This window comes from Panthera onca, chromosome E2, assembly GCF_046562875.1.
Source record: "Panthera onca isolate mPanOnc1 chromosome E2, mPanOnc1 haplotype 2, whole genome shotgun sequence".
Taxonomy (NCBI): domain Eukaryota; kingdom Metazoa; phylum Chordata; class Mammalia; order Carnivora; family Felidae; genus Panthera; species Panthera onca.
The window spans coordinates 39,925,851-39,950,306 of NC_138353.1; the positions used below are offsets into that span (position 1 = coordinate 39,925,851).

Consider the following 24,456-nt stretch of genomic DNA (forward strand, 5'->3'; position numbering starts at 1 on the left):
ATTAATAGAGTTGAAAGGATTACTATGTACTAATATATGAGAGAAGAGAACACTGAAGCCTAATGGTGTTTCCTGTGCACTCGAGTAGCAAATTATACAATAAAATCTTGCTAGTCATGTTCTACATCTTTCTCCTGCCAAATTCAGGCTTCTGAAATGAAATTCCAAGTAGATGTCATTTCTTCTAAATATTCTCATCTGGTTCATGAAGAGCAATAGATAAAGCCCAAACGTTTTGGTGCTTGGGTGTTTAGTTTCATCTTCTGATACCCTCCCCTACATTCTCCTGCCTGCCTCCCACATTTCCCAACCCACTGTTGCGCTTCTGTAACTTCACACAGAATATGTGCATCCCCTTAAATGCCGTCATTTTCCATCAGCTACAGAAATCCTATTTCTTCCCCACATCTCTTCTTGCATGTCACCTTTTCTGTGAAGAAACAAGTTTCCAAAGAAGGTGTAATTCTCCTATGAGGCTAATAGAACATAATTTATATCCTCTCTCTAGCTGCTAATTACACTGTGTTGAAATTGTCTCCTTAAATCTATCCATTTCACACAGTAAGCTGTGCATTCAATGAAGGAATGTTCATATTGGCCATTTCCATAGCATATATTCCTAGATTATTCTTGGACAATACCAGTAGATGTCAAACTTTACTGTTCACTAGAAATTCCCAGAAGCTTGTTAAAACACAGGTTTTAATAGGTTTAACTGAGAGAACCCGATGCATATTAGGAACTCAGCAAACTTTTGTTGAAAATATGAATCGATATGGATGTGGTTATGATCCCTACACCTAATGTCAGACAAGTATGAGGTCAGATCCCTGATCTTCTAGGTACCAGTCTATACATGGTCATTTTATCTGAATTTTGTTGTTGTTGTTCTTCAGAGCAATTGTTCTCTATCACTACTTAACAAATTGCCACAAATTTTGTGGTTTAAAACACATTTACTACTGTGTGGTAGTTCCTTCTCACAAGTAAGCACAGAATTTCCATATGACCCAGTAATTCCAATCTTAGTAATACACTCAAAAGCGCTGAATCAAACAAATGCATGTATACACATATATAGTAGCAGTATTCACAATAGCCAAAAGATGGAAACAACTCAAATGGCCATTGATGGATGAATGAATAAACAAAATACTATATATCCACATAAGAGAATATTATTCAGGGATAGAAAAAAATAAAGTACTGGTGTGCCTGGATGGCTCAGTCAGTTAAGCGTCGGACTCTGGCTCAGGTCATGATCTCACAGCCTGTGGGTGCGAGCCCCGCATTGGGTTCTGCACTGACAGCTCAGAGCCTGGAGCCTGCCTTGGATTCTGTGTCTTCCTCTCTCTCTTCCCCTCCCCCACTTGTGTTTTCTCTCTCTCAAAAATAATAAATAAGCCTAAAAGAAAAAAGAAACAAAGTAATGATATATGCTACAGTGTAGATGAACCTTGAAAAGAAATCAGACAAAGGTCACATACTACATGATTACATTTATATGAAATATCCATAGTAGGTAAATCTATATAGGCAGAAGCAGATTAGTAGTTGCTAAGAGCTGTAGAAAGGGAGGCAGGTAGGGAATGACCACTTACTTAGTGGGTACCAGGTTTCCTTTCGGGGGTAAAATGTGTGAAAATGTGTGCAAATAAAAATTAATGACTGTACAAAATGGTAAATATAATAAATGAGTTATAGGCTCTAAAATGGGCTAATTTTATGCTATGTGAAATTTAACTTAATTAAAAAAAAACATTCTTCTATTTTCTTCAAGTTTCCATGAGTAAGGAATCTGGGCACATTTTAGCTGTATCCTCTACCCAGGATCTCACAAGGCTAAAGTTAAGGTATTGGTCAGGCTGCATTCTGATTACAGGTTTGAGTGGGAAAGGATACTTTTTCCATACCCCTTAGTTTGCAGAATTCATTTTCTTGTGCTGTACAGAATGGTACCTTGTTTCCTTAGAGCAAACAAGAAACCCTCTGACCTAATCTTGGCCACCTGACTGCACTGCATTCCAGGTTTGAGTTTCTGCACCATGACTCAAGTTCCCCCTTTGGAGTCCACCCAGACATTTACATTCATCTTTCAGTACTGATGTTCTCCATGCAAGTTGTGGCTCATGTATCAGTGTTTACAAGAAAATCAATCAGTACTTTTGATTAAGTACTACAAATCATAACAAATTATAATTATGTGTAGAAGCTGCTTTCCCATATAAAATGCTAAATTCTTATAAAGAAGGTAATATGACTTCTTCATATGCTGAACAGATGGCACTCTTACAGGATTCATCTGATTGGATCGGACCACCCAGAATGATTACCCTTTTGATTAACTCAAAATCAAATGCTTGGGAACTTAATCACATCTGAGAAGTCCATTTACCTTTGGCAAGTCACAGGCTGTCTGTACTCAAGGAGAGAGGGTTATATAATGTTGTGACTCATTGGCGAGTCACCTTAGAGTATGTTTGCTTGCTACAGACTGAATGCCTGTGTTCCCCAAAATTCATATGTTGACATCGAATCACCAATGTTAAGATATTTGGTGGTGGTGACTTTGGAAGGCAATTAGGTCATGAGGCTGGAGCCCCTATGAATAGGATTAGTACCCTTACAAATGAAATACCAGAAACCTCCTTGCCATTGTACCACCTGAGGATACAACAAGAAGACAGTCATCTATAAACCAGGAAACAAGTTCTCACTGTATTCCCATCCTCCAGAACTGTGAGAGATAAAATTCTATTGTCTCTAAGCCACTCCATCTATGGTATTTTTGTAGTAGCAGCCCAAATATTATACCAGCCTCTCAATTTGTAGAGTGACAAAGAAATAATACACACACTTCCTTAGGTCTGTCACAGGAATTCAATGAGTCAAAGCAAGCACAATGCTTATATATAGTAAAGGTTTTGTAAGTATTAGGTATCATAATAATTATTTACCTTATTTATCATATGTCAATTATTAATTCTTCCTAGTATAAATTTATTTTATTTACCAAAGTTAACGGAGGCTAGAAAACAAAACCTAATCATGATTATTGTATTTTGAGGTTGAATAACAAATACTCAACACAACTGACTCCAATGCTTCAAAATATATTTTGAGATAGAAAATAGCATCCTAGCCTCCACAAAGAAATGATAGATGGGCTGATAAGGAGATGTGTGGAGTTTTCTGAGCATGTCTGCACACACAGTACACTTTAGAGAGGACTTTAGTGGAGTGATTTTTCCCTTGAATGATGGTGGTAACCAAATCAATGGGAGTGGCCAGTGCTGTTGGCAGCTGCTGCCTAATGGGTACCTCTTGCTAAGGGACTAGCTAAGCAGTTCCAGATTATCCTTCCAGAGCCTTGTGCTATTTCTTGCCTCTGAATAATTGCGTATTTCTTCATTGCCATAATGGACATATTCTAGATTTTCATGCAGCAGTGCTAGAAGCACAGGCAGCAGGCCAGTGAGGAGGTGGATCTAGCCCATTCTATGCTGAAGAAAGTTCCGTGAGGAGGCTACATAGGTATGGTCTCTGAGAACTGGGATACTGTATTTGTTCTATCACCATCAAGCTGTGTGGCTAGACAATTACATAACCTAGCTAAACCCAGGCCTCTCCATCCGCCAAGTAAAAATAGCCATTTCTTAATTTTAGTAATGATTAAAGCACTACTTGTTAAAAATACTTTTTTTTTTTTTTTTTTTTTTTTTTTTTTTTTTTTTTGTGGACAAGGGTCAGGTTTTAATGTCCCGGTCCTCGGGCCGTCCAGCGCCCGGCCATTCCCCGTGGCCCAGCTGTTCACTCCGGTGGCGGCCGGCCGGCTTCGTCGGGGCCTTCGGTGGTGGCGGTCCCATCGTCCTCGGGCACCAGTTCCACATCCAGCTCCAGCTGACCCATGTAGAGACCGACGTCACAAGCCCAGAGCAGGCCCACGGCCAGCACGGCCCCCACGCCCGCCGCTGCGCCCCCCAGCGACAGCTGCATGGGTCCCCGCAGTGCAGCCAGGCCCACCACGTAGGAGGCACCGCCCCACACGACGCACAGGCCGCCCAGCAGGAAGAAGCCGTAGGCAGCTTCCCGACCCATGTCACTCTGCAAGAAGGAGATGACCCCAATGCCTGATGCCAGGAGGCCATTGCGGAACCAGGAGAGGAAGTCTGTTTCATGCGCCTTCCGGAGGAGCCAGGCGTCCGCACGGTCCAGCTCGGACACGGGGGGCGGCGAAGCCCCGGCGCGGGGGCCGTGGCCAGGGGCGAAGAATCCTCGGGCGCCCCCGCTCCGGGGCCGCGGAGGCGGCAGCAGCGCCCCCCGGAAGCGGAGCCCGGCCAGTCGGGCGCCACTTTTGTTGTTATTACTATTATTATTAGTGTTAGAAAATACCTAACACAGAAGCTGACACGTGTGTGGCTTAAGGTCAATTATGACCCCATTTATGCAAAGGTCTTAATATTCAAAGCTAAGATAAAGCACATGGGTGGGATAGTATGAACTTTCCCGGAAGACAAGTTTGACTTTAAGCTCAAACTGTGTGGCTAAGGATCCCTGCTAATACTTGCATGACCTAGAGTCTCCACAAACTATTGATGCCAGTTGTATCCATCACCTGTAAAAAATGGTGGTAAGTCACAGTGCTGCCATGAACACTGGACAAGGTGAGCTGAGGGATTTCGTACCCAATGCCTAGTATATATCAAATGCTCAGTGGGGTAAGATACTAGCAAGGAATAACAAGGGGGGGGGCGGATTTTAACATCACTCCTCTGACTCCATAATCCAAAATCTTAGTCATTTAACTTTACACAATACGTTTTTGAGGCTCTGCACCATGTCTGATGCTCCTCTTCTGCAGTCCACACAGAAAATTTGTATTTATCCTGATGTTTTCCATGCAGATTGTGGCTCATATGTCTATTCTCCCAGGGCAACCAATCATCACTTTTGCTTCAGTACTATAGATTATATCAAACTATAATTATTTGTGTAGACTCTGCCTACCCACTGAAAATGCTAAGTTACTGAAAAAATGGTAACTTTTAATTTTCTTCATATGCTAAACACAGAGCTCAACTAGCAGTAGTCACTTAAGTAATGTAAACTATAAAAGCAATGATGGAATAAATGAGTGAATGAACAAAAAATAAATGAGTGTTCCCTTACATCATTTTGCAGTTATCTTTGCCACGTAAGCATCTGGTAAAGGAGAAATGTAATTCCCATTTGCACACAGCAGATCCCTTTAAAATGGTTTCAATGATGACTGGCATGGTTCTCTGCCCTCAAATCTCTTCTCTAGAATTCCACTTCAACAGATAATTTCAAATATTCCTATAAAATTATTTCCATAGCAGTTTCCAATCAACCCAAATGAAACCATCCAAAGCAAACAAATAATGTAAACAAGAATAGAAATGGTGATTAAGAGTACACTTGTCATGATGAGCACTGAGAAATGTATAGATTTGGTGAATCATTATACTGTACACCTGAAACTAATATAATACTGTATGTTAATTATACTTGAACATTTTTTTCAAAAATTAAAAAGTAAAATAAAATAGCAATGAAAATATATTTTAAAAAGAAGTGTTTCCTAAGTTGTTTTTATACTGTATTTATTTATGTCTAGATAATTCAGTTATTTTATTTTCAAGAATTTTAATTCTTATTCCATGCTTTTTTATTATTTTAAAATAAACAAGTTCCCTACTCTGTTTCCACTCTCCCCAAAACTTTCCAGATAATATAGCTATGATATCACTTCCTAAGACATGATCCACGTCTGATAGGAAAAAAGGAGGCAGTGAAGTGACTTATAACACCCAAGGGGTTCTGTGGAAATATCTCCTGGATGCGGGGGTGGGGGGGGTGGGGAAGGTAAATATCTGATTGGAATCCAACCAGTGGATGGCAGTTCAAATGAGAGAACTATGAAGATTGGTAAGAAATTAGGTAGTTCCTAGAGAAGAACAAAAAAGATAAAAAATAAGTAAATATACAGAATCAAGAGTGTGAGGAAGAAAATGGAGAAGTGTAAATCACTTACTATGTATGAGACATCACTGTAGTCTTTGGATATTTAATACACAAAAATGAACATTTAAATAGCACCACTCCATCTACCCACTGCCTCATAATTTATATACCACAACAAGTAATTACTCCAACTGAAACAACCTTGGTATGTTTACTCCAGAACTTTTTAAAATTGCTTTTACTGTCCTCCTCTGCATTGACTGATATTCTCCGGCTCCAGTGTTTTATTCTTACTTAGTCATATTTCCTTGTATCTAAAATTTGAGCTCAGGTATCACATTGTCCATAAAATCCTACCCGTCCAATTCCCTGCCATGTTCAGTGCCCTATACTATGTTTCTTTATGCTGCTTTAATAACCCGTGGTTCTGTTTTGTTGCACCTACTTGGTTATATCTGTCTTTACAGTCATCAACGATAGTTAAATAAAAATTGGAGGAATGCCCCATTTTAACATTCACAGAAAACCTGTAAGTAGGTGTTATGCTGAATCTTACACATCATAAATACTCAAATACCCAGAGTATCAGTGTCAGCTCCAGGATTCAAAGCCCTATCTGTCAAACGTACAGTCCATACTCTTGTCACTCAGAAACATTTTAATACTTTAATTATAATATAACCTCACAAAAGAGAAAATGGCTGTTGCTTGGAAAGAGTTACACCAGAAAAACAATATAGACCTGACAAAGAGAATCAGAATTAACTTCTGAATTCTTGATGAGAAAAAGCAAAAGAAAGGAAATAAACATTTCTGACTGATCAGATAAGTGAAAATACATTCTGTGCAATGAAATCTGTGTTCTTTATACATGCCAGAAAGACATTTTGGGGGTGGGGTGGGGGCATCCAAAGTGTTATAAAGTCTTTCTTGTACTCCTATTATAGAACTCTTAGAATAAAGAAAAAGACCAATGGTCTTGGATCCAGGCAAAATGAATCCATTTGTTATCCCTGATCAACAGAGCAAAGCTGATATTTTTAACAGTGTGACTTTAGTTAGATATGTTAAACTCTCTAGACTTAGTTTCCACATCTGAAAATTGGACAACGTGATATCAATGTCATAGAACTTTTATAGGTTGTAAATTAGGTAATATAAAATGTCCATTCCAGTAATTGCCACATACAAAATAGAAAGACAAGAGGATAATGATCATAATGGCAGCTAAGTCAGGTCTTAACTCCCTGAACTACAATGTCCTTAGGCAATTATGTTTTGCACTATCCAGTGATCATAGGAGTACCCTAAACCATGGTAAATTTATTTCCAGGCATAATGTGCATATGCTGGGTGATAAAATTTTTATGAACACCACTCAGAATTATTTCTGCTTTTGTTAAGAAAGCCACTGGGCCAAGAAGGCTTCATTTCTACCTTGGCTTATTGGTGCTTTGTCGTTGTTGTTGTTGTTACTTTGTTTTTTACCATGAAAAAGGAAATGCAAACACAAAGGATGAAACCAAAGGGAAACTATGGCACTATTATCATTTTTAGATGGAGAAAGGTTTGTTCTCCACACCCTAGTATGACTTTCTCTGGAAGTGAGCAGTTGGCCTAATTGTAGTCCCAAACACAAAGTTTTCCTACCCGCTACACCCAAATTATGTGAGCCAATGGCTGCTCAAAATCTCAGAAAGTATCACTGCATATGAATATAAGAGTAGAGGTAAAACGAAGCCAACTCTTCTTTGTGTTTCATCCATCTGGTTTCCCTTCTTACTGATCCTAACACATGGTCCAAAGGTTGAATTCTCTGAGAAGCATATGCTGAGACATAATAGGGGTCCAAAGAGTTTACTGGGGAGTCACCCTGAGAAAGGAAACAGGAGCAAGCATGATTGAGAAGGACATGCCATCAAATTGCAAGGCAGAGCTGGCAAAGTCTCTTGTGTCCCAAAGAAAAAGTCTGGACCAAAGATTACCAATCTGAAGAATCCCATGATGAGTGGGAAATGGCCAGACTTTTTACCACTGCCTTGCTTAATAATTAGATAGAAGACACATGAAGGAGTGTGATATAAGCATGAAAATACTGAAAGAAACCCTGAAAATGCTACCAGGTGAAGGTTGTCAGCTTCCATACTCCATGAAGATAAACATTAAGTCTTTTCTTGAAGAGGAATCTGAAAGGTATGCCTCCATACAAATGACCCAGTGGACCATGTACATAATACAGTCTCAGACCTAGCATGTGAAACCTCAGAATTGCTACCTACTCTTCTAGTTGAAAAACTAGCTGAGGGACAGAAATTTTGTTTCTTATCTTCACCTCTTAAAATAGTGGCCATGATAATGATGATCAGTCAGTTTCAAAACAGTTTCATTTGTTCTAAACTTTGTGCTTCTGCCAGAGTAAATTCTTATATATTTTTTAAGTACTGATATGATAAAATAAGTTTAAAAAAGTAATTTAATTGTTCTACATTTAGAAGCTGAAAATTAATAAGAAGGCAAAGATCATAGCATTAATCCTACTCTGACACAATCTTTGAGATTATTCTTGGGATGAATATTTTCTCTAGGGGTTAGTAAGTATGAGGGAATGAATGAAAAGCTGTAGTACACTAGATAATTTAGAATAAGGAATTCAAATAAGCAGTGAATACAAACTATTCCAATTAAGTTGTATGTTTAATCATCTGCCTACTTTTAAAAAATAAAATATTTAAGCCTCTTTCCTCCAAAAAATAATAAAAAAAAAAAAAGCAATTTCCCTCAGAAGCCTACTGAAGCCTGAACTGAAATATGAGGAGGCCACTCAGTCATGAATTCTACCAGACAGAGAGACAAATAGCCCCACATAGTTTCATTTAATCAACTAAGCCCATTTGAGAAATGTGGGGTTGGGATACTAAGTCAAGTTGGAGATTACACATGTCAGCAGAGTTAATGGCCTTTCTCTTTTGAGAAACTGCCATGGGGACAGAATTGTATTTAAACTTGTAGGGGGGTTAAGAAAGCCTTTAATTTAGCATATTCCATATTACCCAAGTGCACACTGAAACAATCAATTTATTGATCATTTTATTGAGCACCTATTATATATCAGGTAGAAGGCTAGGTTTACAGCGCACAGGGAACTGTCAATAAATTAAAAGAATTAAGTGCTAGGATATGACTGATATGACTCACTGATCAGTTACCCAAGGGCATTCACTCTCACTGTATAAAAGTTTTCCAATAATATGCCCATGAAAGACAGACTGACTCAAATTTACAATAATATGGAGAGATATGCAAATTGTTCAAATATATTTGAGAAAATTACCATGAGTTATGGTGTGGAGAGACACAACTGAGAAGAAATCAGAGGTTGAACAGACTCACGGCCTACCAACCAGAAAGCCCATCATCAATAATCTAGTCCCATCCACCCAGCAAACACACACACACTGCTCCTCTTCTTCTGCTTCCTTATGAAAATTGCTAAAATGAGCTGTAGGAGTGGAAGAGGAGGAAAGGCTGGGTGCTACATTCTGAAACAGGAGTTCAGGCAGATTGTGAAAATAGAAAGGGAGAAAACAGGTAATGGAGGAGGTGTGGACATTTTATTTCCTTATATACTCTTCTAGGTAGAAAAGAGTCATGAATGATTTCCACAAAAGCAAGAACAACAAAAGCAAAAACTCCTCCATTCATTTGTGAATTCTATCAGGCAGTGATGCCAAGAGACACAAACAGCTATTGCTACCCAAAGATCACCAACCAGAAAGACCAGGGCAAATTCTTGCTGAACCTTTGACGCCCAACAGAGTCTCACCTGACTTTGTCATGGAAATCTACACAAGATACTCTATCACTGAACATATGACAAGTACATTCTAAAGACCCAGATGTTTACAAGTGAAACATAAGAGGGAGAAGCATATCCTTAACTCAGCAAACAAACAACTATGCAAGTTAAACACTCAAAATGTTCCACCTATACAGAGAGATTTAGCTTAAAAAACACATCTCCAAGCAACAAAAAAGATGAACTTCATTAGAAATTAGGGAATCACAAAAAGAAAACATTTTGCACCTAGCACTTAGACAAATACATACATTTTAAGGACAATAACTGTGGCTTCTTAAAGCCAGTCTTCTCACAGAGCAGGAATGTAGGGGCTTGAAGGTTGAGTAGATATACTTTAAGAGGTAAAGATGTGTAAACACAAAGCAACGGGAAGAAAAATCATCTGAAAAGGGACTGAATTTTGAATAAACATGGCATTTTCTCAAACAAAACAACACAGGTCTTAAAGCCTGGAGTTAGGGCTGTGTGGTGGGGTTAAGGAAGGAAGCTAGCCAGATGAATGTAGAGTGGGGAGGAATACAGAACCTTGGAATTCAAGGTGCAGAGTCTGGGTCTATTGTGTAGGCCAAGGGCAAGCACTAGATCCCTGGGCATTATTTTCTTGGAACTCTGGTCTAAAGGGTTTCTTTAAAATCTTGCCAATGCCACACTACATGCAGAACTGGAAATCGAGGAGACTTTGGTCAAGAGAGGTAAAGGGATGTACTCAGGGCCATGCAATGAGTTACTGATTTTATTGTCACAGGAAAAATCCATGCTGTGCATTGCTACAATATGCATAATTATCCTTAAAAAGAACTACTTCTGCCTACAAAGGCATCTGAAACAGTGCAAAAGTCTGTGGGTTTTTTTGGTATTTTATGCAAATACATTTTTCTTTCTTTTCTCAATCTGTTCCCATCTGTCTTTTTTAAGAATACTCTGAAAAATAAAGAAATAAGTAAATAAATGCGGAGGGGGAGGGAAAAGCACCTGGTCATTTATATCAATTATTGAGTACTTTGGATGTTTTCATGAGTAACAATCAGAATGGATTGTTCTCTAAAGATTTTGCAGTTACACTGTTTATCAATACTGAGCTCCTCACACATGCTTACTATGAAAAGATAAGGATTAAAGAAGTGGATGTGGCTGGATTCTGAGATGTAGAGAAGCTGTAGCCAGGTGGTATGGACTTGACTGTGAGAACCTGGGCTATGACTGATACACAGCTTGCTTAGCTAAATATCTTTGCTAAGGCAGGTTCTTCAGCTCCTTCCCTAATGTTTATAAATATGTATATAGTAAAAACTGCACAGTTGTAGAATACTGGGTTAGAATTAGACCTTTCTCATAGGAATGATATAAGCATTACACAGCATAATATATGTAAAATGCCTTGCCCAGAACCTGGAACAGGGTCAGTGGTTAATAAATGTTTACTTCCATCATTTAGAATTAGTCTCTTACCCTTAGTCCCTTAAACTCCTTATGGGCAGGGCATTTATCTCCACATGTGAGCTCATCACTTCACATCTTGGCATTTACATTGCCAATATGTTGTTTTTAAAATTTTGTTTATTTATTTTGAGAGAGAGGGAGGGAGCGCGTGCACAAGTGGGGAGGAGCGGGGAAGGAGAGGGGGGGAGAGGGAGAGAGAGGGAGAGGGAGAGGGAGAGGGAGAGGGAGGGGGAGGGGGAGGGGGAGGGGGAGGGAGAGGGGGAGGGGAGGGGGAGGGGGAGGGGGAGGGGGGGTAGGGGGAGGGGGAGGGGGAGGGGGAGGGAGGGGGGGAGGGGGAGGGGAGGGGGAGGGAGGGGGAGAGAGAGAGAATCCCAAGCAGGCCCAGTGTGGTCAGTGCAGAGCCCGACAGAGGGCTTGATCCCATGAACTTTTGAGATCATGACCTGAGCTGAAATCAAGAGTCAGATGCTTAACTGAATGAGCCACCTAGGTGCCCCTGTTGCTTCTTAATAGAACACTCCCTCTGCCTCCATTCTCTCATCTGTCAGGTCATGATGGAAAATACTCTTCCTGAGCTTGAACTGCAGATTTCACATGGTATCTGTCTGGTGTATGAAACACTCATGGTAAACATTCAATAAATGTCGACCATTTTATGCAATACTATAATATAGGAGGCAATGTAGTGCCATAGTTAAGCAAATGTTCTTAGGAGCTCGACTGTTAATACTAGCTGTAGGACTTTGGATAAATTATTTTAATGCCTTGTGCCTCCTTTCCCCATCTGAAAAGAGGGGCTGATAATAGTACCTATATGACAGGATCGGTGGGTTTAATAAATTAGTTAAGTAAAGCACTTAGAATAATATCTGATATATAGTAAACATTGCTCTTTAATGTCTGCTAATACTCCTCCCTTTACACACGAATAAATGAGATATCAAAAGACAAACAACCCATTATTGTCACCCCTATTGTTTTAGACCCTGCAATGCAGGGGGAGAGGGGCATTTCTTTAGAGCTGGCTGCTCCAGTCACCAGCTGTTACTCTGTTAGAAAGATCTCTGGTGCAACTGGTTATGAACACATGATAACCCCAGAAGATGTTTGCCTTCTGCTGCCTTGGGCTTTTGCAACTATTCAAATCTCGCCTCTGCTTTCCTTTCCTCTTTTCCTTGTCAGCTGTCGCCTTTGGAATCCACGCTGAAGCCAACGTCAGTCACTTTAGCAAACTTGAGTGCTGCTGTGGGCTGTTCTTTGAACCCCTTCCAGCAAGCTCATGGTGTTCATCTGTGCGGAGAGAAGGAGTCTGCCCAAAGAATTCTCAGCACTTCAGGGCTTCCAAGCATTTCCCTGGTGTCTTTGTGCAACTCTATTTCAAATTTGTATGTCAGAAAGTTGACATTGTCTGCATTGAGAGTAAAATGTTACTTTTGGCATGTCATGTTTCTTTAAGGCTAAAGTATTTCAAATCTTGGTGCAAGGTATTTTGTCTCAGTGATATCAAAATAGGTTTAATCCTGGTGTGTTTTGTTTGTTTGTTGGGTGTTCTTGTATGTTTGTTTTCTTTTTGTTTTGTTTTGTTTTTGTTTTTGTTTTTGTTCTGTGGCCAGATTTATCAGTGTTCTTACTCTGAGATACGTTTTAGCATTTTTCATCTTTTCAGGGAGACCTACTTTCAGGTCTAGACTCTGCCACTTTCTGGCTACAGACTGGTTATTTTAGGCTTATTGATTCATAAATTCAACAAATATTTATTCAATGCCAAATATGGGTGAAATGCTTTGTGTCTGTGTATCACTGCATCCCCAGCACGTACAGATATTTCCCATGCTCTCAAACCGATATTTCAGTGGGAATAAACACAAATCAACATGGTCACAAACAAGAGCGTAGTATAAAATGAGATAAGTTAATGGACAGAAAGAACATGCACTATGAAAGCAGCAAGTAAGCTTGCTTAAATATAAGGATCATGGGGAAGACGGATCAATGAAGTTATATATGCATGGAAATCTGAAAGCCGAGTATAAATTCACAACAGGAAAGGGAAAGTGCTCCAAGGAGAGGAGATGGATGTACAAGTGTACAAAAGCACAGCTGCTGGAAGAGCATAGTCTGTTTCGATCTAAAAGGTCAGTGAAAGAGAACCAAAAATGCATCCATGGAACTGTGTATCACAGAGGTCAAGGTTAAAACAAAGAACCTGCCTTGCCTTCTCTAATCTGGACTAACGAAAAGGACACTTTACTTCCTGTTAGATTACCAGGTGATGCTGTGAATTCTTTAAGCAAAAGGCCGTTAGTGGGAGAAGGGAGGGGGTTCTTAAAACCATGCAATTCTTTCCGTATTATTTGCCTGTGTACCTCCAAGTCTCCCCACCCACCATCTCCACTCTACAATAAACTGCTACTGGCTCAGTGTTCCCAAAACATTTTATCCTATTTTCTGGGTGAATGGAGGTTGCTTGTATTCTTATAGTTATGCTAAATTATTTCCAGTTTGGCCCCAACCAATCTTCATTACTCTCTTGTGATGGGGGTGGGCCAACTTTTCTTGAAATAGCTGCCTTCCTTTCCCCAAAATGCTCCATTTGCTGCTGACCCATGGACCTTGCCTCACAAAACCCTTTATGTACATTATTTATTCTCATTTCAGTCCCTAAGTTAAGACGATCCAAATAAGTCCCTATCCCTCCAGGAATAACAGCAAAAACTCATTGGTCATTATTCCAAATTGCTTAAATATTTAATTTTATACTATTTGTTCCCATTAAATATAAGTTATTCAAATACAAGGTTCATATATTTCATTTTTTATTGGCCATCGTACCTTGTCTCATGTTTTTCTGTTTGGAAATGAATAAGACAGCTAAATATGGGAATGTTAAAGAGGTCCCTGCACTAAAAGTGAAATGAAATGAAAATTTCATTGAAATTTAAATGAAAATTAAGGAAGTATACATCACTAAGACATTATGGGCAAGGTAAATGAGACACTTAAAACTCTCTATATAGTGTGTTTCAGAAACCTAGTACCAGCTCAGTTACTAAACCTACTATATTAAAAATCATAATTTTTGAGGATTATGAGCTTTTCCAATGGTATATGTTTTAGTTCTTGGTCAAATGTGATCAAGGTGCAGTGCTTCCTCGACCATCAAACAGCAGATTCAGCACAGGTCTTCAGAGATTCCTTTGGAGGAAATAAACACACCACAAGCACAAACTACTCATTCCAGCATCTTAAGCCAACCACATGGACCATTTTAATTAAGTACTTTTGACATGCAGAAGCTTAAGCAGAATCCACTTATATTTGGACTTTAGTGATCAAACCAGGAAATAAAGTATCGTACTATAGTACTCCATTTTTTCTACATGTCTCAGGCATAGGTCAGGATATTACCAACAGGTGACACTACTCTTGGATTATTTGTTTTCTGAAATATAAACTGTCTCAATATTAGCAGAAGCTTTTTCTGAAATACACCTGATTACTTTCAGCTTTCCCAATATCTTATTGAAGTACCCCTTAGGTCAAATCTTTCATCCTTCAGAGTCAAAGGGAATCCAGTGCAAAAAAAAAAAAAAAAAAAAAAAAAAATTTGTGAATATGTGTTCACAGCTCCACTGTCATTAAACATTCGAAGAGGGAAAGGTAGAATAATCATAGTCAGCTCAGGCTGCCAGAGCAAAATACAATGGACTAGGTGGCTCGAGCAGCAGAAAGGTATTTTCTCAATTCCAACATCAAGATGTCAGTCTTACCAGCTTCTGGTGAGAGCTGTTTTTATGGCTTGTAGACAGCAACCTTCTTGCTGTGTCCTCAAATGGCAGGAAAGAGAAAGGGAACAAGTTCACTGCTGACTTTCTTTATAAGGACACTAATTCCATCATGGGAATCTACCCTCAGAACCTCATCTAAACTTAGTTATTTCCCCATGGCCCTATATCCAAATATCATCACATAGGGAGGTAGGACTTCAACATATGAATTTTGGAGGATTCAACTGAGTGCACTGCAAGTAGGAATGAGGTCAGTTTCCATTTTCAGGAGACTGAATACATATAATCTTTAGACAACTACTTTATTACTAGGAACTCCATGGAAGTTTATCCCCTTAATGTTTTCATATGTATTCAGAAAATCTTTTGGACTTTATCTTGATGTACAGAAAACTGTATCTCCAGCCTACAACATTTAGTCAGCCAGTGGATGCCCAATTCCTTCTTCCTGAATTTCACCTGAAACAAGACCTCTAGTCTTTTACTATACTTCCTCTAACAAGACATATAAACACATTTCATTGAAATAGAATAGCTTATTTATTATTTACTAAAAGTTACATTTGCATTGCTTAATACATATTTGCATCTAATCCATCTTAATTGCAATTTATAAAAAAAATCGCCAAATATAGGGTATAAAAAAATTTCAGCACTAAAAGATACTCAGGTGAGCATTTTCAAGATCATTTTATCCCATGACACTTGTCCTCAGCAGGAGCTCAGAATGTTTGCTGATAGATGTATATCATATGACAACACCAGGGATGATTGAAAACTGGCTCATTCCAAAGACAGCAGGGGACAATAGCAGGGGGTGGGGTGTAGGAACTAAGAGTTCACTTTCAATATGCTACACTTTAAGGTGATTTTCTCCCTCACTGAATTGTCTGCTTCTTCAAATGAATTCACTAATCTCTTAAAATGGGCTGGTGTAGACCATATCCTAAAACAGCATTGATATACTTAGTAAATATTGGTAGAATAAATGCATGTATTGATATACTTAATAAATATTGGTAGAATAAATGCATAAATGAACTCCCAATGCTCCCCCATACCCCCTACACCCAACATACAAAAAGCAGTAACAACCACAATCCTATCAGTGTGTTTTTGTTTTTTATTTCCTGAGAAACAGATACAGGATGTTTTTTCTCTAGCTGTAACATGGTATTGGGTATTGGTGTCTATGAAAGGGAAGAATTAAAATTAATACCATAAATTCTATTTATTGATTTAAAAACCAAATCATTAGCTAGTTAAAATAATAGTCTATATCCCAGCTGCTGATATGAATTAACAAATTAGCATGCTCCTGCTCATGTATTCCAGTAACATTTTATGAACTTGTGGCCTCTACTAGGCTCTCTTCTTGGCTCTGAGATTTTAAAAATAAATAACCTACAGCCCTGACCCACAAGATGCTTATAATCCAGCGGGGGGAAGATAAATATTCCAAGCATATCAATTATAATACATGTTTTTGCAATCGATAGTATCTATATAAAAATGAAGTGGTCTGTGAATCTAAAGGAAAAAAAAATTAAAAAGCAACAGAATACTGGAAAGGCCAACCACGGAGATCAATTCAAATTCAATTGATGAATCAGTTCTACTTCAAATGACGGAAAGAGACTGCTAGGTGGAGTCATTCATATATATTTACACTTTAAAGTTTTTACTGTCATATAATCCACTTGTAGGTTATAATCCAATTGTAGGTTCCCACATAACCTTCCTCTAGCTTCCCCTAATATAAATATCTTACTTTGTCACAGTATAATTATGAAAATCAGAAGGTGAGCATTGATACAATTATATGAACTAATACATAGATCTTACTATTTTGCCACAGGACACATGATCCAAGTTCAGCTTTTCAGCCTAATCCCTCCTCTTGGCTACAGGAATGAGTTTAGGGTGTGGTTAAATGCTTATAACAATTTATTAAGACTCAAATCAGGTGTTTTAATAGAATTCATCAGGAAATAGAAGATTCTTTTGTGCTAGAATTTCTAGGTATAGAATGAGAATCTCGGAACTACTAGAGGAGAAGATGTCTAGAAAAATATAGAGAGATTCTTAATGATATTAACATAGTACAGCAGTGACTGATAAAGATCTATCCCTGAATGCCTAGTTATAGGATTAAACAAATGACCTTTTACTTAGACTACTTGGAGTTTGATTTTCTGTCATATGCTAAATAAAATATATATGTGACTGATAGATATACACAAGTGACTTCCTTCAGGTAAGAGCACTTTTAAGTCATATATGTATATATAATTACTTACCTAATTGCCCTTGGAAACAAAGGTATACATAAATTATAGGAGACATATCTGGACTCTGAGTATGCTAACTTGTCACAACCTAAGTTTTCTCATACACGGAAAATCAAATCTATCTTACTGATTCCTGAGACAGTAAGCTTGAGCACTGAGCACCTAGCACCATAGTGTAGATGGTAAGCTACATAGTGTGCCAGGTCATCAGTGAATGACCACACCCCTGTCTTTCACATAATTCAAGGGGGTTCTCACTGTGGGTACCAAGGATAACTCATTGAGAACAAGATCTGAGAGAGGCAAAAGAAATTATATTCTCACTCTTCATGAATTCCTCAACTGCCCTACTCACTCCTTTGGTGGAAATGGTGCTGGGGGACTGAAATTTTCCCTTTATATTCAGGATTTAGACAAGAAGTTTGATATAAAAACTGCCACGATTATTTTCCTGTTCTCATCTTTGAAAGTCGCAGCCAGGCTGAGAGTGTGTTTGCCAAGTTTTCCGCCTGGAGGAAAATTGTGTGGCTGAGTTATAAATACATTGATGGATCCAGCTGGAACTGTCTCTTGTAATTTAATATGCAAAGAAATAATCTGAGTCATAGATGGAGACAAGCAGCTCCTTTCAGATAAGAGCGCTCTAAGTTTGGCTCTACGGAAGACTTTCAAAAAGCTTCTTCCACAGAACAAGAGATGGTCACAGGGCAAGTGGGGTCAAACTTTGTCCTTTAAAACAGCATTCAATTGCCTGTCCCAGTCTTTGTTCCAAACATAAGCAAAGGGGCTTATGCCACCTGAATTCTTTCTTAATAGGCTTAAATCAAAGGATGGTCTATAAAGTGTTTGCCAATTTTGGAAAGAAAATAAATTTTAGTAGCTGAGAAGTGCACATTTTTTATATTCCTTTAAGTTACATAATATGTACATGTACCCACTATGAATGAGATAACACGCCACAGAGTGGAGGGGAAGAGACGCTAAGAATTGCAATTGGACCCTGCCAGACCCTGCCCTGAATATAATGTTGAAGTCATATATTAATCCATATGTGGTTGAATTATTTTGAAGAGTTTATGATACTATTATGTCAACAGTACCATAAATATTTTAATTAAAAATAACAATGGTGTTAATAGTGCTTTTTTAATAAGAACCTATACCATTTGATACATATGGACACTGTTTTAACTATTGTTTATAAGGAATCATCCCTAAAACCCAGGGGCTACAAACAGCAATTTGTTATTTATCTTAATTATGCGGGGTGGTTAGGAGATTTTCCACTGGTTTCACCTGGATTCACTCTTGCATGTATCTGGAGGAGGATTGGCTATTAAAAGAGATTCTAGATCCTCTTTCCTATGTCTGGTAATTGATGGTGCTGCAAGTAAGGCATTTTTATTCTCCTCCATGTGCTCTCTCACACTCCATTTGGCTAAACCACCTTCCTTCCTCACATGGCAGTTTCAGGGCAATGCTCCAAGAGGTTACAAATCGAAGTTCTAAGTCTTCTTAAGGCTCAGCCTAAGAAGCAGTCTAATTTCTCTTCCATGATTTTCTCTTAAGTCAGAGCAGGTCCTGAGGTCAAGCCAGGTTCACAAAGTAGTGAATGAAACATGGCAAACATGAGAAAGCTGAAGCTCAGAAAAGTTCAGAAATTAAATAGTAAATGTCAGAGTAAGGATTCAAACCCACAGCTACTCATGGGGCCAATGTTTGTGAGTTTTCCACAGTGGCTGCCTGTGTGTTCAGTTTTGTTAAGCACTTTTTTTACCTAATATTTTAACTCTATCATTCCTGTGAGATAGTTGATGTGGGTATTTTAACAATAAAAATAGAGGTTCAGAAAAATTTGTGATTTTGTCAGAGAAAAGTTGGTAAGTAGGAGTATAATATAGAATATATTGAACTTTGCCAATCTCCTTAGGATGTTAATGATGTCATTCATTCATCCTAATTCCTCTGTGGAGACTACAGAGTTAGGGCATCAGACTCAACCAAGGAGGGCAATTAGGAGGCTACTATGATGATGATAGTGATAATGGTAATTCAGATCAGGGTATATAAATGGAGTGAAGTGGACTGGTTTGTGATATCATTTTGAGGTAAAACTGTGAGAGATCATAACTTTTCATCAAATCAATTCCTCAAACTTGTGCTGCTCTGCTTTTTAGGTTATCCTAGTAGGCAGTATCTCTAAGGATTCATTGTCATCTGGATTTTCAACCAATGGGAGGCACAAGTGGGAGATCTGAAAGGAAAGAAACAGAGCAGATGGTGTCTCTCACATGATCCCTCTCCTCCCAGCTCCATCCTCAAAGGATGCTGTATATCTTCCAGGGCTTCATCTCTGCTGCATAATCCCAAGTTTCTTCTACCAACCTAAGCAAGGTAGCGGCTTCCTGTGTTCCTAGGTTCCCAAAGGAGTCTTCTCTTTGGCTTTCTGTTTATCTACCACCGAGGTCATCAATTCCCAGGCAAATCACCTTTCTTCTAAGTAAACACAATACTTTTTATTTTCCTGCTTGGATCTCGGACTGATAGTGACTCAATGATGGGTTTCGTGAAGAAAGGGAGGAAAAGGGTAACCATCATTTGAGGTTTGAGCAAGTACATGGCTGGAGGTTCCTCTTATGAAGATCTGAAATCTTGCATGTGTGTGCACTTGCTAATTTTCATTCTCTAAGACTTAGTTTAATTATCAACCCTCAAAAACCTTCACCTTGAACTCTCTATGTAAAATAGATCTAGCTTAGCCCCACACTTTTAGTTTTTGTTTCATTTAGTAATAAGTGAATTATTTTTATTTTTTTTTTAACTTTCTGTGTAAAAATATAAGCTCTATGGTGGCAATGCCATGATCTTCTTGTTCCTTGTCATATTCCAAGTGCATCACACACTAATTGATAGATTAGTGTTTGTAGAAGGCAAAATGAAAATAGGAGGGGAAGAAGAAAGGAAGGGAGGTAAGGAGGAAAGAAAGCTAGAGAAGGAGGGAGGGAAATAGGAAAGGAGTACAAGAACTTTAAACTACCTCTAAGCACGTCTATCCCTACCATTGACGCACAAACTCTCTGCAAGCAAAGAAAACTGCCTAGCACCATGACAGAAATGAGGTGAGTCCTTCTCCCTCTTGAAAACATCAATAACCGGCCTGCATTTCTGGTTGTACCTGCCCTAGGATATTCTAATTATTTTCTCTACCTTCCAGGAGACAACCTTACCATATATTAAGGCTCAAATGACAATGTATTTCTAGGGATGCACCTTTATCTATGTCTGTCATTGTACTACTTAGATCTTTTGTTTTAGACTGTATGCCTGATGGGAAAAATTAAAGTCTGACATTTGCGTATTCTTTCTATATAAGACTCTAGTTGGGGGACAGGCCCCATCCTAAACAATCTACCTCCACCCAAATGCAATTAACCAGTTCATAATCAGGTTTGTTCTTAGGTGTAATACCTTGAAAGCAAAGTGGTGCAGAAAAACTTGGGAATTAAACACAGACAGGTTCATCCCACCTCTGTCAATTACTAGCTTGTTATTTCAATAAATCTTTTTTCCCTTCCTGAGCATAAATCCTCACATTTGAAAGTAAAAGATAATTACCCAATGATAATTACAGTATCTGAAAAACAAGATACATTAAACATTTGTTGAAGGAAAGACTGAAAGCCTGTCTCTGTTGCTATGAAATTTATGTGATTTTACATGAGTACAAAATAATAGCATGGTGCCTGCTCCACAGAGGTACTCACCAAATATTAGCTCACCAAACCTCCAAATGCTAACTGATATCACATTACCAGACTTCAAATCAGCCCTATTCTGCCCAGTCGTTATGATCATTAGTGGCTGCAGAAGTCTCAAAGGACTGCCTTATTCCATTTTCACTTCACTTTAGTAGTTATTTCATTCTACCAATTTCTTCCTGGTTCTGTGTTCACATAACTGCCCCACACTACCCTCAACTCTGCATTTCTAAACCTCATCTCATCTCCCATCTGAATGCACCTTATTTCCTTCTAAACTCTTATATTTTCAGGCCATAAGCCACATTACAGACATGGGGTCAACACCCTCTGACCATGTACGTCCAACTGATTCTTTCACAAAAATCTATAAATGCATTATTTTCTTTCCTGTCTTCACTACCTATGTCTTAGTTCCAGTCCCTACTGTATTATTCTTCAATTCTTTTCTATTTTAATAGACGGCTTATAAGATCACTTGAGGATCCTCATTTCCTATATACTTCACTATTTATGTTGCTACTTGAGTGATTTTCCTTTTAAAACATCACATAAATAGATGAAAAATGAAAATCATATCTAACCATTATCATTCTCAGTTTCCTTATCTGGGTCGTCATAGGAAAAATCCCAAACTAACCATAATACATCATACTCTTCACAATGCAGACCCCACCTACCTCCCTGGCTTTGTCACTAAGGTGACTATACACTTTTTATTATTATTATTAATATTATTATTATTATTTTATTAAGACTTTATTTTGTAAGAGCAGTTCTAGACTCACAACAAAATTGAGAGGGAGGTACAGGGATTTTCCATATACCTCCTACGTCCACTCATGCAAACCTCACCTCATTGTCAACCTCTCCCACCCAAGTGGTGTGTTTGTTGTAAGTGATGAACTTTTCTTGACACATCACAATAACCAAGTCCATAGTTTACATGAGGGCCCGCTCATTAAATCACATATTCTATGGTTTGGACAAATTTATAATGACATACAGATGTGTATACCTTTATAGTATATGCAGTAGTTTCACTTCCTTACAAGTCCTCGTGCTCTGCCTATTCATCCCTCACCACCTCCCAACCCCTGGTACTCCCTAATCTTCTTAGTCTTTCCAAAGATTTGTCCTTTCCCAGCATGTCATATCGTTGGAATCCTAGATTGGCTTCTTTCACTTAAGAATATTCCTTTAAGTTTCCTTCATGTCTCTTAATGGCCTGATGGCTCATTTCTTTTAGTTTTGTGTTCTTTTTACTTTTGCAATGTATTTCTTTAGGGAGAGATTCATGGTATGCTCTAAGGGTATCATGATTTCACTTCCTTTAAATTGGTGATGAAGGAATTTGAAAGTATTGATCTAGTGAACTCGATAGATACATACACACACACACCTTCAAAATTACAAATGTTTTCTTAAAAAAAAAACACAACTGACAAAAGGAGTTCTGAACAGGGAACAAAAATAAAACTTAGCAAAGAAAAAAATGATTTACTACCCAAGACATGCACTCAGCAATCATACCCAACAGTATCACTGTCCTTGGCATTTTGCTTCCCCACCAACAGCCTCTAAGAATAAACAATAAGAAGGAACAGCTTGTTCATCTTTTCATATGCTGCCCCAAACATATGTTATCAAAACTTTGCCTTTTTAAAAATATCATTAAAAGCATTAAAGATAAATCAGGCCTTTGTGGGTTTAATTATTCAGTATATTGCATTTTAAGTATTTATTAATATTCTGTCTTTGACAAACATTTCCAGAGAATTAGGGAGGTTATAATAAAAAGATTAATTGACTCCATTAATATTCCAGAATGAGCCTAGTTTATGCATCAACTGGGCAAAGCACATCTATCTTCTCTGAAGAGAACCCAAGACTAGCTTTGTAACCTTGGGGAAACTGTCTGACATCTTTAAGCCTTCATTTCCTCATCAGTAAAACAGAGATACTAATCATGTCTTTAACAAGAGATTCATATAAGGATTAAAGGAATGAAGTATATTAAGGAGGTGGCACAATGCCTTAAAGTGTCCAATAAATTTTTACTAATATCCAATATTCTTTCCAGTTACAGAGACAAGGTAACACACATTTTTACACAAATGGAAAGGGTCTGGGAATGCCCTGGGTGGGTGGTGATATTTGAACTGCTTTTGGAGGATGATGTAATATGCTCCAAGGGGAAAAGGCACTCCAGGGACTTGGGAAAGCATCAGCACAACATTATATTTAAATCCTATCTCTTCTGTGATTGATTTACTGCTGAGCACTACCCAAAACTACTCTACAACATTAATGAATTACGAAAATTCAAAGCAATACTTAGAACACAGAAGATACTGTCAGAATTTCCCACCAAGGTGCAAAAATCTATCTACTCAAACAAGGCATTACATGCACCCATATTCAGTCTTAGGAGCAAAGCAGATTCGTAAGAAGGCCCCTCAAATGTGATCTTCTTCCAAGCTCTTAAGATATAACAGGAAGGGTAATAATCTCTGCCACCTTGGATAAGCCTTTGCTATTCTTAAATTTAGAAGGGAAAAATGTCTGAGTCTAGGATGAATTATCAACAATGCTATCTGGTATGTCACTTTTTGTTGTTGATAATCTAGAGTCTGTCAGTTTCCCCAGAGAGACTAATACCAACATTCCGCAGATAAAGAAAAACAGGTAAATAGCACCTGTGGAATGTTTATTTATTTGTACATACCACACAGATCATTTTATAGGTATCATCTTATTTAAGCCTCACAACAGGCCTGTGAGAATGATAGTATAAACATGTTTGGGGAAGAAACCAAGGCAAAATGAACTAGCCAAAGTCACGTCAAGTGTGCACTGTTAATTGCATGCTACTAAAAATTCATCTCCTTATCCATTCTTCTATGACAGTACTGTAATCATTGCAAGTGTCTGCATATTAACCTACCTATGCCAATTAATTATAGCATTTTCGTTTTCCAGGTTCTGCCTGTGGAATCCAAGCATCCCAAAATTCATTAGTAATCCAAAACACTACAAGTCCATACATTCCTTTGTGTAAACAGGATCACTAGGGAAGAGTGTTGACTATATTTAGAAACCCCCCTGGATCTGTCTCCAATAACCAAACTTTGACTAACATTCCAAATCCTATGTTATTGGTGTTTAAGTCCATCTTCCAGCCAGTACAGCATGTGCAGTAGGCACAAATCAGAACAAAAAAGGTCTGCATTTTGGTCCTGTTACTAATAAACTGAGTAATTCAGAGGAATGATTTTATCAATCCCCTTATGAGGAAATGGGAACATTAAATGTACCTACCACATTAAATGTAC

The 24,456-nt window shown here is 38.3% G+C and overlaps 1 pseudogene; it reads right to left on the reverse strand.

Annotated features, from left to right (window-relative positions):
- Positions 1-3,730: 3,730 nt before the first annotated feature.
- LOC132691335 (transmembrane protein 160 pseudogene) overlaps positions 3,731-24,456 on the reverse strand; it is a 32,195-nt pseudogene continuing 11,469 nt past the window's right edge.